Source organism: Hyla sarda, chromosome 9 (assembly GCF_029499605.1).
Source record: "Hyla sarda isolate aHylSar1 chromosome 9, aHylSar1.hap1, whole genome shotgun sequence".
NCBI lineage: Eukaryota > Metazoa > Chordata > Amphibia > Anura > Hylidae > Hyla > Hyla sarda.
The window spans coordinates 170386546-170402834 of record NC_079197.1 but is presented as its reverse complement, the minus strand read 5'-3'; the positions used below and the strand labels follow the sequence as shown (position 1 = coordinate 170402834).

The window sequence follows — 16289 nt, the reverse complement described above, 5'->3', positions numbered from 1 at the left end:
CTAAATAAAGTTGCTAAACATATTAAAAATTGCCTTAGAGCAGCGTCTCTCCACAACAAACTTTGCAGAACGGGTGGGGGAGCAACGCTGGAGTTCCGCTTTGATTAAAAATAACGTTTTTAAACAGCTTAAAAAAAAAAAAAGCCTTAGACTTATAACTGGGCCTTGGCTGCCTCCTCCGGAGGATGAGAAATACTTCACATTGCACCACATTATATTCCCATCTCTCTAACCTTCGATGATAACATCTGCCTAGTAACAGCCGATACGATGTATAAGCTGAATCCCCATTGGCTGCTGTATGAATCATGATGAACCTCCCCATGGCATAAAGAGAGAAGGGACTTTCCTGAACAAGCGGCGGTGACCGGATCCGCGTGTATCTCTGCTTCATCAGAACAGTTTAATGTTTAATGTAATGTTAACCCTGTTAACCCTGGATTATCTGAGTTTTATGTTAGTTTTTTTTCATAATAGAAATTTATGGACATTTCAAATATATATAAAAAAAAAAAATTGCACTACTTATGTCCTCCCCTGACCTCCCCTTTAAATCCCCATACCCTTTTTTGTCTACACCTAACCAGTTATCGTGTGTGACTTTATTACCATTTGGGGCACTATGGGTGGGGAAATGTGTAAGATAATTGTCCGGCAGGTTCTGCTGAGATAAGTCATGACTCAATGAAGTCATCATGGCTGTCTGAGCTGGATGGAGGAAATTTTTTTTTTAAAAAGAGAACAACTCCAAAAAGACGTCACCTGTGAGTCACTGAATGTCACTGTAATCACAATCATTGGGGGTGGAGGGCATGTCCAAAATTTTCCCTGGGGCCCTTTGGATTCTAATTCTGTCCCTGCTATGCCATCACAATCGGTGGTGTTTTTTTTTTTTTATTTAGTATCACTGACTGGTGTTTTTCAAGTTAGTTAAAAAGTCATAGAGAAATCTATGGGAAAAGAGCCAGGGGGCAAAAAAAACAACAACAACAACCATTCGTAGAGAATGCCATAGATGCCACTGGCCTAAAAATTGGCACAAAGGTATTTAGGCTTTTTTACACATTCTTTTTTTACATACTGTTTTCTTATCTAAAAAAAGATGCAGGTTTTTCTGGCTTTTGTATGTTTTAGTATATGCATTTTTTGTAGTTGCAATTTTTTTCAGTGCCATTTTTCTCATTAACGAACCACATAATTCTTTGATCATGTGATGCATGGATTTTTATTGAAATGCCACAAAAATGCAAACACACATTTACACGTGTGTTTTTTAAGCAGAAAAAAAAACTATAGAGGTCTTTGGGGAAAAAAAATGGCGCAAACTGGGTGAAAAAATTTCACACCTGTGTATTTGGCATACTGTCACTCAGTGGCGTTGCGACCCGGGTGCGGGGGGTGCGGCCCGCACCGGGTGACACCAACCTAATGGGGTGACACCAAGATGCTCCGCAGCCCCCCCCCCCCCCGCTACACAGACACCCCCCATCTGTGCTTGACCGGCCACCCTTCCCCCCCCCCCCCCCCCCCCGCGCTGTGTGTGCGGTGCGCCCTTCCGTCCGTCAGCAACCCCCCCTCTTTCACCTGCACTGTGCGCCCGTCCGTCATCACATCCCCTCGCCGTTACAAGCACTGTGCCCGGCCTCCGCTCCCACGTCTGCGCCGGCCTGACGTCACACTGCATGGCTGCGCAGGAGGACGTCAGTGACGTCACTCGCAGGGCGCCAGGTGAGAAGGAGCGCTGCTGGATGGGTGAGTGTGCGTGTCTGTCTCTCTGTCTGTGTGTGTATGTGACTCTGTGTGTGTGTGTGTGTGTATGTATGTGACTCTGTGTGTGTGTGACTCTGTGTGTGTGTGATTGTGTGTGTGACTGTGTGTGTATGTATGTGACTCTGTGTGTGTGTGACTCTGTGTGTGTGTGATTGTGTGTTATGTGACTCTGTGTGTGTGACTGTGTGTGTATGTATGTGACTCTGTGTGTGTGTGACTCTGTGTGTGTGTGACTCTGTGTGTGTGTGATTGTGTGTGTGACTGTGTGTGTATGTATGTGACTCTGTGTGTGTGTGACTCTGTGTGTGTGTGATTGTGTGTTATGTGACTCTGTGTGTGTGACTGTGTGTGTATGTATGTGACTCTGTGTGTGTGTGACTCTGTGTGTGTGTGATTGTGTGTTATGTGACTCTGTGTGTGTGACTGTGTGTGTATGTATGTGACTCTGTGTGTGTGTGACTGTGTGTGTGTGATTGTGTGTTATGTGACTCTGTGTGTGTGACTGTGTGTGTATGTATGTGACTCTGTGTGTGTGTGACTGTGTGTGTATGTGACTGTGTGTGTGTATGTGACTCTGTGTGTGTGTGTGTGTGTGACTCTGTGTGTGTGTGACTGTGTGTGTATGTGACTCTGTGTGTGTGTGACTGTGTGTGTATGTGACTCTGTGTGTGTGTGACTGTGTGTGTATGTGACTCTGTGTGTGTGACTCTGTGTCTGTCTGTGAGTGTGTGTCTATCTGACTGTGTGTGTGTTTGTGTGTGTGTGTCTCTCTGTGTTGTATGTGGTTTTTTGTGTGTGTGTGGGGGTGGGGGGGGGGGGGGGGATTGAACCAGCGATCTAATGTGGGGAGACTTTGACCCATTGTGGGGAACCTGCGGCCTAATGTGGGGAAACTACTACCAAGTGTGCGGAGTCTATGCTACCTAATGTGGGGAGTCTATGCTACCTAATGTGGGAAATCTGTGCTACCTTATGTGGGGAGTCTATGCTACCTTATGTGGGTAATCTGTGCTACCTTATGTGGGTAATATGTGCTACCAAATGTGGGGAATGTATGCTACCTAATGTGGGGAAACTGCTACATAATGTGGGGAATCTGTGCTACCTAATGTGGGGAAATTGCTACCTAATGTGGGGTAACTGGTACCTACCTAATGTGGGGGAACTGGTACCACATGTGGGGAATCTATGCTGCCTAATGTGGGGAAAAGATGCTACCTAATGTGGGGAAACTGCTACCTACCTAATGTGGGGGAACTGCTGCCTACCTAATGCTCCCCCCTGGCAGTAGCACCCTCATCATCCACCAGCAACACCCACCCCCCAGCAGCAGCACCTCCATCAGCAGATCCTGGTGGTGGATGATGGCGGTGCTCCTGCCAGGAGGATGATCCTGCCGATGGATGATGGGGGTGGTACTGCCAGGGGGGATGGCCAGTAGCACCCTCATCATCCTCCAGCAACACCCCCCAGTAGTAGCACCCCCATCATCCACTAGCAACACCACCAATACCCCCCCTCCCGTGGTAATAGCATCAGCTAACGGATGTTGAGGGGTGTTACTGCGGTTGTGGTATTATATTCAGAGGGTGCACTGTATGGCAATGTTATTCATAGGGCGCAGTTTGTGGTAGTATTATAGTCAGAGGGCGCAGTTTGTGGTAGTATTATATTTAGAGGGTGCAGTTTGTGGTAGTATTATATTCATAGGGCGCAGTTTGTGGTAGTATTATATTCAGAGGGCGCAGTTTGTGGTAGTATTATTAGAGATGAGCGAACTTACAGTAAATTCGATTTGTCTCGAACTTCTCGGCTCGGCAGTTGATGACTTATCCTGCGTAAATTAGTTCTCCTAGGACTGTATCCACCTTTTCCAGCCCACGGGAGCACCTGAAAGCTGAACTAATTTATGCAGGAAAAGTCATCAACTGCCGAGCCGAGAAGTTTGTGACGAATCGAATTTACTGTAGTTCGCTCATCTCTAAGTATTATATTCAGAGGGTGCAGTGGGTGGTAGTATTATATTCAGGGGTACAGTATGTGGCAGATTTATATTCAGGGGTACAGTATGTGGCAGATTTATATTCAGAGGGTACACTATGTGGCAGATTTATATTCAGGGGGCGCAGTTTGTGGTAGTATTATATTCAGAGGGCGCAGTGGGTGGTAGTATTATATTCAGAGGGTACAATATGTGCAGGTTTTTCTGGCTTTTGTATGTTTTAGTATATGCATTTTTTGTAGTTGCAATTTTTTTCAGTGCCATTTTTCTCATTAACGAACCACATAATTCTTTGATCATGTGATGCATGGATTTTTATTGAAATGCCACAAAAATGCAAACACACATTTACACGTGTGTTTTTTAAGCAGAAAAAAAAACTATAGAGGTCTTTGGGGAAAAAAAATGGCGCAAACTGGGTGAAAAAATTTCACACCTGTGTATTTGGCATACTGTCACTCAGTGGCGTTGCGACCCGGGTGCGGGGGGTGCGGCCCGCACCGGGTGACACCAACCTAATGGGGTGACACCAAGATGCTCCGCAGCCCCCCCCCCCCCCGCTACACAGACACCCCCCATCTGTGCTTGACCGGCCACCCTTCCCCCCCCCCCCCCCCCCCCCGCGCTGTGTGTGCGGTGCGCCCTTCCGTCCGTCAGCAACCCCCCCTCTTTCACCTGCACTGTGCGCCCGTCCGTCATCACATCCCCTCGCCGTTACAAGCACTGTGCCCGGCCTCCGCTCCCACGTCTGCGCCGGCCTGACGTCACACTGCATGGCTGCGCAGGAGGACGTCAGTGACGTCACTCGCAGGGCGCCAGGTGAGAAGGAGCGCTGCTGGATGGGTGAGTGTGCGTGTCTGTCTCTCTGTCTGTGTGTGTATGTGACTCTGTGTGTGTGTGTGTGTGTATGTATGTGACTCTGTGTGTGTGTGACTCTGTGTGTGTGTGATTGTGTGTGTGACTGTGTGTGTATGTATGTGACTCTGTGTGTGTGTGACTCTGTGTGTGTGTGATTGTGTGTTATGTGACTCTGTGTGTGTGACTGTGTGTGTATGTATGTGACTCTGTGTGTGTGTGACTCTGTGTGTGTGTGACTCTGTGTGTGTGTGATTGTGTGTGTGACTGTGTGTGTATGTATGTGACTCTGTGTGTGTGTGACTCTGTGTGTGTGTGATTGTGTGTTATGTGACTCTGTGTGTGTGACTGTGTGTGTATGTATGTGACTCTGTGTGTGTGTGACTCTGTGTGTGTGTGATTGTGTGTTATGTGACTCTGTGTGTGTGACTGTGTGTGTATGTATGTGACTCTGTGTGTGTGTGACTGTGTGTGTGTGATTGTGTGTTATGTGACTCTGTGTGTGTGACTGTGTGTGTATGTATGTGACTCTGTGTGTGTGTGACTGTGTGTGTATGTGACTGTGTGTGTGTATGTGACTCTGTGTGTGTGTGTGTGTGTGACTCTGTGTGTGTGTGACTGTGTGTGTATGTGACTCTGTGTGTGTGTGACTGTGTGTGTATGTGACTCTGTGTGTGTGTGACTGTGTGTGTATGTGACTCTGTGTGTGTGACTCTGTGTCTGTCTGTGAGTGTGTGTCTATCTGACTGTGTGTGTGTTTGTGTGTGTGTGTCTCTCTGTGTTGTATGTGGTTTTTTGTGTGTGTGTGGGGGTGGGGGGGGGGGGGGGGATTGAACCAGCGATCTAATGTGGGGAGACTTTGACCCATTGTGGGGAACCTGCGGCCTAATGTGGGGAAACTACTACCAAGTGTGCGGAGTCTATGCTACCTAATGTGGGGAGTCTATGCTACCTAATGTGGGAAATCTGTGCTACCTTATGTGGGGAGTCTATGCTACCTTATGTGGGTAATCTGTGCTACCTTATGTGGGTAATATGTGCTACCAAATGTGGGGAATGTATGCTACCTAATGTGGGGAAACTGCTACATAATGTGGGGAATCTGTGCTACCTAATGTGGGGAAATTGCTACCTAATGTGGGGTAACTGGTACCTACCTAATGTGGGGGAACTGGTACCACATGTGGGGAATCTATGCTGCCTAATGTGGGGAAAAGATGCTACCTAATGTGGGGAAACTGCTACCTACCTAATGTGGGGGAACTGCTGCCTACCTAATGCTCCCCCCTGGCAGTAGCACCCTCATCATCCACCAGCAACACCCACCCCCCAGCAGCAGCACCTCCATCAGCAGATCCTGGTGGTGGATGATGGCGGTGCTCCTGCCAGGAGGATGATCCTGCCGATGGATGATGGGGGTGGTACTGCCAGGGGGGATGGCCAGTAGCACCCTCATCATCCTCCAGCAACACCCCCCAGTAGTAGCACCCCCATCATCCACTAGCAACACCACCAATACCCCCCCTCCCGTGGTAATAGCATCAGCTAACGGATGTTGAGGGGTGTTACTGCGGTTGTGGTATTATATTCAGAGGGTGCACTGTATGGCAATGTTATTCATAGGGCGCAGTTTGTGGTAGTATTATAGTCAGAGGGCGCAGTTTGTGGTAGTATTATATTTAGAGGGTGCAGTTTGTGGTAGTATTATATTCATAGGGCGCAGTTTGTGGTAGTATTATATTCAGAGGGCGCAGTTTGTGGTAGTATTATTAGAGATGAGCGAACTTACAGTAAATTCGATTTGTCTCGAACTTCTCGGCTCGGCAGTTGATGACTTATCCTGCGTAAATTAGTTCTCCTAGGACTGTATCCACCTTTTCCAGCCCACGGGAGCACCTGAAAGCTGAACTAATTTATGCAGGAAAAGTCATCAACTGCCGAGCCGAGAAGTTTGTGACGAATCGAATTTACTGTAGTTCGCTCATCTCTAAGTATTATATTCAGAGGGTGCAGTGGGTGGTAGTATTATATTCAGGGGTACAGTATGTGGCAGATTTATATTCAGGGGTACAGTATGTGGCAGATTTATATTCAGAGGGTACACTATGTGGCAGATTTATATTCAGGGGGCGCAGTTTGTGGTAGTATTATATTCAGAGGGCGCAGTGGGTGGTAGTATTATATTCAGAGGGTACAATATGTGGTAGTATTATATTCAGTGGGTACAGCGTGTGGCGGTATTATATTCAGGGGTACAGTATGTGGCAGATTTATATTCAGGGGTGCAGTGTGTGGCAGTTTATATTCAGAGGGCACAGTGTGTGGTAGTATTATATTCAGAGGGCGCAGTGTGTGGTAGTATTATATTCAGAGGGCGCAGTGGGTGGTAGTATTATATTCAGAGGGTACAGTGTGTGGCGGTATTATATTCAGGGTTACAGTATGTGGCAGATTTATATTCAGAGTGTACAGTATATGTTGGTATTATATTCAGAATGTACAGTGTGTGGTAGTATTATATTCAGTGGGTATGGTGTATGGAAGATTTATAATCAAAGAGTATAGTGTATAGTAGTATTATATTTAGAGGATACTGTGTCTGGCAGGTTTATAATAATAACTGTTTTCATATAAAGGATGAGAATGCGCTGACATAGAGAGGAGACGTCTGGGCGTCACATTCTGCAGACAGAAGTTTTAGCTGGAACAAGTCCTGGCGGTATGTACCATCTGAATTAGATAAGGGAAGACTATAGAGAAGACGTCGCCTGTAATCACTGATATCATTGTGTATTCTCCTCACTATAGAGAAGACGTCACCTGTAGTCACTGATATCATTGTGTATTCTCCTCACTATAGAGAAGACGTCACCTGTAATCACTGATATCATTGTGTATTCTCCTCACTATAGAGAAGACGTCACCTGTAGTCACTGATATCATTGTGTATTCTTCTCACTATAGAGAAGACGTCACCTGTAGTCAATGATATCATTGTGTATTCTCCTGACTATAGAGAAGACGTCACCTGTAGTCACTGATATAATTGTGTATTCTCCTCACTATAGAGAAGACGTCACCTGTAGTCACTGATATCATTGTGTATTCTCCACACTATAGAGAAGACGTCACCTGTAGTCACTGATATCATTGTGTATTCTCCTCACTATAGAGAAGACGTCACCTGTAATCATTGATATCATTGTGTATTCTCACTATAGAGAAGACATCACCTGTAGTCACTGATATCATTGTACATTCTCCTCTCTATGTCCTATCAGAGCTGTAGTCACTTGTAAGTTCTACAGTTATGGTGAGTGAAACTACAACTCCCAGCATAACCTCACCACTGCTCAAAGGGGTACTCTACTGGAAAACATTATTTTTTTTTTTATCAATTGGTGCTACAAAGTTAAACAGATTTGTAAATTACTTCTATTTAAAAATCTTAATCCTTCCAGTACTTATTAGCTGCTGTATAAGTGATTCACAGGAAGTTCTTTTCTTTTTTAATTTATTTTCTGTCTGACCACAGTGCTCTGTGCTGACACCTTTGTCCATGTCAAGAACTGTCCATAGTAGGAGCAAATCCCCATAGCAAACCTATCCTGCTCTGGACAGTTCCTGACATGGACAGAGGTGTCAGCAAATAGCACTGTGGTCAGACTGGAAAGAACTACACAACTTCCTGTGGAGCATACAGCAGCTGATAAGTACTGTAAGGATTAATATTTTAAATAGAAGTAATTTAAAAATCTGTTTAACTTTCTGGCACCAGTTGATATAAAAGTAAATGTTTTCCAGTGGAGTACCCCTTTAAGTAATTCTGGGAGCTGTATATTTCAATGGTGAAAACTTCCTTAACACTTTCCTATTCTGTGGCAACTGGTATATCTGATTATTATACTGGAATTTCTCACAATGCGCTACAACAGTGGTGTCTGTCACAACAGGCTAAAAACTTACTGGGGGGAGGGGGTACGTATGGGGGTGACACCATTTTCTACCGCACCGGGTGACACCAACCCTAGCAACGCCACTGCTGTCACTGACTCAAAAAAATGCACCACAAGTGAGGAAACATGCCATACAAAAAAGCACATCGTCGATGTAGCGTGTTATATTTCTTTGTTGAATTATAGTTTACATCTAGCTGCTGCATTTATTTTTTCTGGTGTCATTTTCTCACGATTAAAGGGAGCACATTTAATTATACCAGTGTTTCCCATCCAGGGTGCCTCCAGCTGTTGTAAAACTACAACTCCCAGCATGTCCAGATAGCCAAAGGCTTTCCGGGCATGGTGGGAGTTGTAGGTTAGTAACAGCTGGAGGCACCCTGGTTGGGAAACACTAAATTGTACACTTGTTTTGTGATAGAACAGCTCCTCTAGTGGACAGTCTGTGATAGTGTACAATGACAACACAAGTCTAATAAAGCAATCTCCAACAAACACAATGGCTTAACATTGATTTTCTACACTTTACAGGAACTGTCTACCTGGTAACATGTGATACTCGGGGTACATTTTTATACATTGGCTGCAGCCACAACCTTGTGGAATTCCCCTCCGAGAAATAAAAGTGCGGCATTACTGATGGGAGGAGTGCCAACGGCCATAAAAGCTTTGTAAAATGCTTTTACAGGACTCATCCACATTTGACCAGTCACAGAAAATAGAAGAAATTTTCTTCACTTTCAGACAGTATTTTGCATCAGTTTTTATTAACCAAAATAAGGAGTGAGTCCAAAACATACTTTTATAGTTGTTGTTTATTTTGCCTACTGATTCCGATTTTTTTTCTATATTTGATTTCATCAAACGAATATATCTTTAACATGGATAACCTGGCAATTTTTTGTCTCACGTTTTCTTTCCTCCTCACCTTCTAAGACCAATTACTTTTCTATTTTTCCACAGACAAAGTATTATTAGGGCACTGACAACATTTTATAAGGACAAGTTGTACTTTTCATTAACAGACAAAAAGCGTAGCGGGCCAGCATCATGCAAAAACGTCAGGTTTATTTGATAAAAACTTCCATCATGGAGACACAGGAATAAAACATACCATGAACATGGAGAAACACTGATGAAGCATTTCAGGTCATGTGACCCTACATGAGACCCTACATGTGACCCTACTTTTCATTGGCACACTTTATTTTATCATATAATGTTTTACAAAACCAGAAAAGAAAATTATATGTAGGACAAAATTGAAAAAAATATGGGATTGCGCAATTTTGTGAGGCAATAATTTTTCCGGAGTTCACAATACGGTAAAACTGATATGCTAACTTATTTCTATGGGTCCGTACAATTCCCATGATGCCAAGCATATAGGAACAGACACAATGGAATTTTTGGGAAGTCTTCCCGCGCTGCCAATCTCCCAAAATCAGGTATGGACTATTGATTATGAATTGACGAGGTTTATTTCACATACACAGCTCAAACCGTTTCCAGCAACTGATAAATCGCGAGTCTTTCTGGATTTTTAAAATTAACACTTTAAACGCAGAAGGGCTTAAGGAGATGATCGAGAGAACTGTAAGGTGAAGGCTCATTTATTTATACATTTGCACTGCTATTAATCTATCATTTATATATGTAGGACAATCTATTTTTAATGATTTTGTTAATATATTTCTTGCATTGTAATTTTTGCATTGTGACCCGTTGTCATTTGGATGCACTTGTAATGTGAACATTTTTTAATGTTTACCCCTCCCATTTTTTTCCGTCATTTCTGTTATGTATTTTCATATTGTTTCCTATATATACTGGCATTTTTATCTGTGTTGCACGCCTGATGAAAAGGCCATCTCGGCCTTGAAACGCGTTGTGTGTGTGAAATAAACCTTGTCAATTCATAATCAATAGTCCATACCTGATTCTCGGAGATTGGCAGCACGGTAAGACTTCCCGAAAATTCCATTGTGTCTGTTCCTGTATCTGTTACACGCCATTAAAGATCTAGTTGATGTTTTACTGAAAACCCCTTCGATCACGTACAGAAAAGGGAGATCACTAAGAGATAGACTGGTGAGAAGCCATTTCCAGGGCATTAAGAGAGAGGGTACGTGGCTCGAAAGGCGATCCCTGGGTACATTTCGGTGTGGCAGATGTAAGGCGTGTGCTTCTGTTTTACAAACCAAAACCTTTTCTAGTGTAGTGACTAATAGAACCTATGATATCCGTAACTTTGCTAACTGTGAAACTGAGGGGGTGATTTATATTTGTGCATACACCTGCCCCATGCAACATGTGGGCAAAACTAAAAGGGCCTTTAAAAAGTGTATAAGAGAACATGTTGGTTACATTGACAATAGGAGGGATTCTCCTGTGGCGCAGCATGTCATTGAGAAACATGGGGCTAACACCAATGAAATTAAGTTTTGTGTGATAGAAGTGGTACACAGATCTCCAAGAGGAGGCAAATGGGATAAAAAAAAAATTCTACATAAGGAGGCGGAATGGATCCATAGGATGAAGTCGGTTGTACCCTTGGGTCTCAATGAACGACTCTCCTATGGATGCTTCATTTAGGTTTATATTTAGTGGTTGTTGAGATGTCACTGAGGGTGTAATGTGATACATTTGACTAATGTCAACATAGACTAATAAGGGACCTTAATTGTTTGAGAGAACCATATTCATCGGCTCTAATGAGCCAAGGAATTGTACTTATCATGTTGTTTGGGTGATGGTATATTATCACACCCCTTTTTTTTTATTTTTTTTTATAATATATAGTCTTATGGATACTAAATTTGGCATTTTCCAGAGTGCATAAGATTTGGATAAGTTCCCCCTATCTCTATCCCCCCATACATTAATCTTTTGCTATCTGCATAGTAATTTTTGTACTAATTATAATCTATGAATCTTTTTGTAATCATAACTGGCCTACTGTAGTATTGTAAAGAATTTTATTGGTCATAGTATTTCCATATGTATCTCTAACCAACAGGATGTTTATTTCCTGGAATTGTGGATTTTTGCTTGTTATTGTCTTTATCCGGGTTCTCCAGACTTTAATGGTATTTGTGAGAATGGAGCCGTAGGGGAAAAAGGGCCGCTGATACACTTAGATGAGGTGTGGAACGCATATTATAGCGTGAGCACCTTTTGGAGCGCATAGTATACATAGGTGAAACGCAAACAGGAAGCTGGATGACGAGGCGTGGAACGTATCTAATACGCGCAGCTATTCTGTTGATTCTGCAGGTGCAACCGGAAGTGACGTCTCTGGCGTCTCGAGCCGGGATGCGGATGTGCACGTGGGGATAGGGCTATTTAAGGGGCACGGGTGCTCCAGGTTAGTGCCACCAGCAGGAATCCAGGACTGTAGTGGACATTCATTGTGCTTTATACAGAGTGGAGGTAAGAACGATTGTGTAAGGATGGCAGTGTGGAGGTATCGGTAGATAGCCATATTCATTCTATGTTGTTCATCTAGATGCAACAGCAACAGTAGGATTGGAATGGAGCTGGAGCTTTACACTTTGGGTTGTATCATAGTCCGTGGTATATAGAGGTAACAAAGGCTTATTATCTTATAGGACAAGAGGGACAAACAGTGCGCTCCTGTGTAGGATCCTTTCTCGGCAATGGAACACCAAGGTCAGTGAGGAATACACTCACCTGGTGTAGTTGTGCAATTTCCAGGCACAAAACTGATGATCGCTTGTAGAATTGCAACTGCTGCGGCTTCCCACGCTGGATCCACCAGTGTGAACGAATATGTGAAGAGCAGAGGAAACCGGAAGCTTGGAATCGCGCTGTCGCAGAAATCACTGGATTCGGTACGTATCTTAAGTTATATTTATTGTCACACAACGCGTTTCTGGATATAAACTGATCCTTTCTTCAGGTGGGATACATACAACTAGATACCGTCAGTTTAAATAGACAAACAGAAGTGATGTCACGAAAAGGAAGTGACGTATCGCAACAGATAAAACATCAATTAAAATATACAACAGTAATGGTCATTAGCCATTATCATATAAATAATAGAACAATACCAAGCCACTTAGTGCAAGGGGAAAAATTACATATTACTTAAAAATCTGTTTTTTCAATACATTCATTTAAACCCTCCGGCCACATAGTGTTAAAACGGAAAATCCAATAGGATTCCCTGTTAATAAGTTGTTGGTATCGATTTGGGACTTTTTCTGATATTTTTTCAATTATAAAAACAGATAGGCAATCAGTATTTTCTGCATGATTTAAAGTAATATGCCTAGAAACAGAATGTTGCATGAATTTTTTGGCAATATTTGCACGATGTTTATTCATCCTCGCACGTAAGCTCTGTACCGTTCGTCCAATATATTGGATACCACACTTACATAACAATAAATAGATCACAAAGGATGACACACAATTTGTACTATCCCTACATCTTATTATTTCATTCGTGGAGTGGGATATTATTCGGGAGGTATCTGACAAATGGATTCCCTCGTCAGATACCTCCTGAATAATATCCCACTCATATCCAGAAATGCGTTGTGTGACAATAAATATAACTTAAAGGGTACCTCTCATCAAAAAAACTTTTGATATATTATAGATTAATGTATGCAGAATAACTTCACAATTGCATGTTATTAAAAAATATGCTTCTTTCTATTTAATTTTCCACTTTGAAGAAATGGCCACTAGGGGTCTCCCTACCAGTCCTGGCAGCAAGCATTTCAGACTCATGCTGGAGTCCTAAACACTACGAGCTGCCAGTCTGCTTTGTTCTCAAAGGAGAACACTCAGAGCTGCCAGCCTGCTTTGTTCACAGCCTGTTTGGCTGTGAACAAAGCAGGCTGGCAGCTCTGAGTGTTTAGGACTCCAGCATGCGTCAGAAATGCTTGCTGACAGGACTGATCGGGAAAAATACAATAGAAAGAAGCATATTTTTCATTAACATGCTATTGGAAAGTTATTCAACATTCATTAATCTAAAATATATCAAAAGTTTATTTGGTGAGAGGTACCCTTTAAGATACGTACCGAATCCAGTGATTTCTGCGACAGCTCGATTCCAAGCTTCCGTGTTCCTCTGCTCTTCACATATTATTATCTCATAAACCTTCTTCCTATTATGCAAAAATGAGAGATCTGGGGAGGATTTAGGATATAGTTTACCCCCATTATTTCTCCTTTGGTATCACTAGGTTTTGTCCAGTGTGTTATCTTGTTCATCACAGTGTTATAGGAAGGTCAGACAGTCCTTCTTTAGCAAAGCAATTCTCTATCTGGATATTACATGGGACAAAATGATAAGGTATTCCTGCTTGTATTATTATTGATATGTGGACTAATGTGGACAATTTATAGTCAATACAGCTATGGGAACATACATATTGTAAGTCTCCATTTCCTTTATTGAACAAATTGGAGGCTTTTATCTTGGTTATATATTTATCTGCAGACTGAATTGGAGGAGGTACATATGGAGGTATATTTATTAATACGTATTGCCCTATTTAACCCCTTAAGGATGTAGCCCTTTTTCACCTTAAGGACTGAGCCCTTTTTCGCAATTATGACCACCGTCACTTTACTAATTAATAACGCGAAAACACTTTTACCGAATATTCTGATTCTGAGATAGTTTTTTCGTGACATATTCTACTTTATTTTGGTGGTAAATTTTCGGTATTAATTGCATCCTTTTTTGGTGAAAAATCCCAAAATTTCATGAAAATTTTGAAAATTTAGCATTTTTCTAACTTTGAAGCTCTCTAATTGTAAGGAAAATGGATATTCCAAATAAATTTTATTTTTCTTCACAAACACAATATGTCCACTTTATGTTGGCATCATAAAATGGACATACTTTTGCTTTTTGAACAAATTAGAGGGCTTCAAAGTAGAGCAGCAATTTTCAAAAATGTCATGAAAATTGCTAAATCTGAAGGGACAGATGTTACAGAACTACAACTCCCAGCATGCCTGGGCAGTCGAGGCATGCTGAGAGTTGTAGTTTGGCAACATCTGGAGGGCTACTGTTTGGGCACCACTGTAACAGTGGTCTCCAAACTGTGACCCTCCAGATGTTGCAAAACTACAACTCCCAGCATGCCCAGAAAGCCTTTGGCTCTCTGGGCATGCTGGGAGTTGCAGTTTGGCCCCCCTAGTGGTTGCCACAGTAAAGATCGATTTACTTTCACTTTCAATCCCCCCCCCCCCCCGCCACTGTCGATTCCCTACCTGATCAGGATCCTGCAGGCTCCAGCGAAGATCCCAGTTCCCCAGGCATCTTCTCCTGCAGGTACGGCCTCCATCTTCTTTCCAGAGCCCCTCGACATCCAGGGGCGGGCAGAACGGGGGGTTGCCATGGCAACCCCCTGTCCTGCGCTGCCATTGGTCAGAACTCCGTTCTGAGTAATGGCAGGGGAGAGGAGTAGATCGCAGCTTTGCGACCTCACTCCTATCCTTTAGGCTGATCGGGGCTGTTGCTAACAACTCCGATCAGCCCTATTTTCCGGGTGATCGGGTCACCAGAGACCCGATCAGCCCGGAATTGGAGAAAATCGCATGTCTGAATTGACATGCGATTTTCTCCGATCGCCGACATGGGGGGGTCTCAGGACCCCCCTGGGCGATGTGCCAGGGTGCCTGCTGAATGATTTCAGCAGGCATCCGGCTCCGGTCCCCAACCGGCTAGCGGTGGGGACCGGATTTCCCACGGGCATATGAATACGCCCTCGGTCCTTAAGGACTCGGAATGCAGGGCGTATCCATACGCCCTGTGTCCTGAAGAGGTTAATGGTTGTCTCTGGTGAAATCTAAGTAATTTTATCTATATGATAAATTCTTAGTCTAGTTAATGGAGGCCATTTATGAAAGAAATGATGATTAATTTTTGTATATTGTGAGCTATATGTGCTATATGTGTGCTTCATCTATTGATGTATAAATGTATTTTTGTCTGCTCGCTTTTGCTACCTTTTGTCTGTTTATGTTTTAGGTATAAACAACAGTCTTTAAGGATATTCACTGAGTCCCAAAGATATATCTGATGGCACGTTTTGCCTCTAGGAATCTCCAATACAAGAATCAAATTAACATTGTATACTCCAAATTGTCTTATGTGCCATTGTTTTTTCTAGTGCTTGCTATTTGTTGCTATGTTTGTCCGTTATACAGAATGGAATGATACTTTACATCTTACTCTCCCACTCAATGAACCCCTGATGAACCGTAATTATATAAACTGTACTGGAAACGCATCTAACCCCTGATGAACCGTAATGATATCAACTGTACGGGGAAATGCGTCAGGTTGTAGTAGGGGATTGACCCTGATATAATATAGGGGGATTGTTCCTGTGTAGGCTCTCTACAATTTGAGCCCTACCATCTCTGGTATTTTATGATATAAGTATTTGTTATAGTTTTTATAGACTTTTTTCAATAAAGATTTGGATAATTTTTAGCTATAATTTGAGTATTCTTTGGTTTGAAGGTAGCTAATTTGGACATGAGTGTCCTGCTTCGTCAGTGATTGTTGTTTGCTGATTTCATCCTGCATAAAATCTGCAGTAAAGTTATTTCCAGTTTACTACAATTCTGGTTGTGGACAATCCTTTATTCCTCCCTATCGTTCCTGGGACAGGTGGCGGTAGGATATATATATGAAGAGGAACCCG

At 42.9% G+C, this 16289-nt stretch overlaps 1 long non-coding RNA gene across 1 annotated transcript; it reads left to right on the top strand.

Annotated features, from left to right (window-relative positions):
- Positions 1-957: 957 nt before the first annotated feature.
- On the top strand, positions 958-16007 carry LOC130290979 (uncharacterized). Its single transcript, XR_008847757.1, has 4 exons — positions 958-1044; positions 9115-9366; positions 12195-12255; positions 15608-16007. It is a non-coding gene; the product is annotated as an uncharacterized LOC130290979 (long non-coding RNA).
- The last annotated feature ends 282 nt before the right edge of the window (positions 16008-16289 follow it).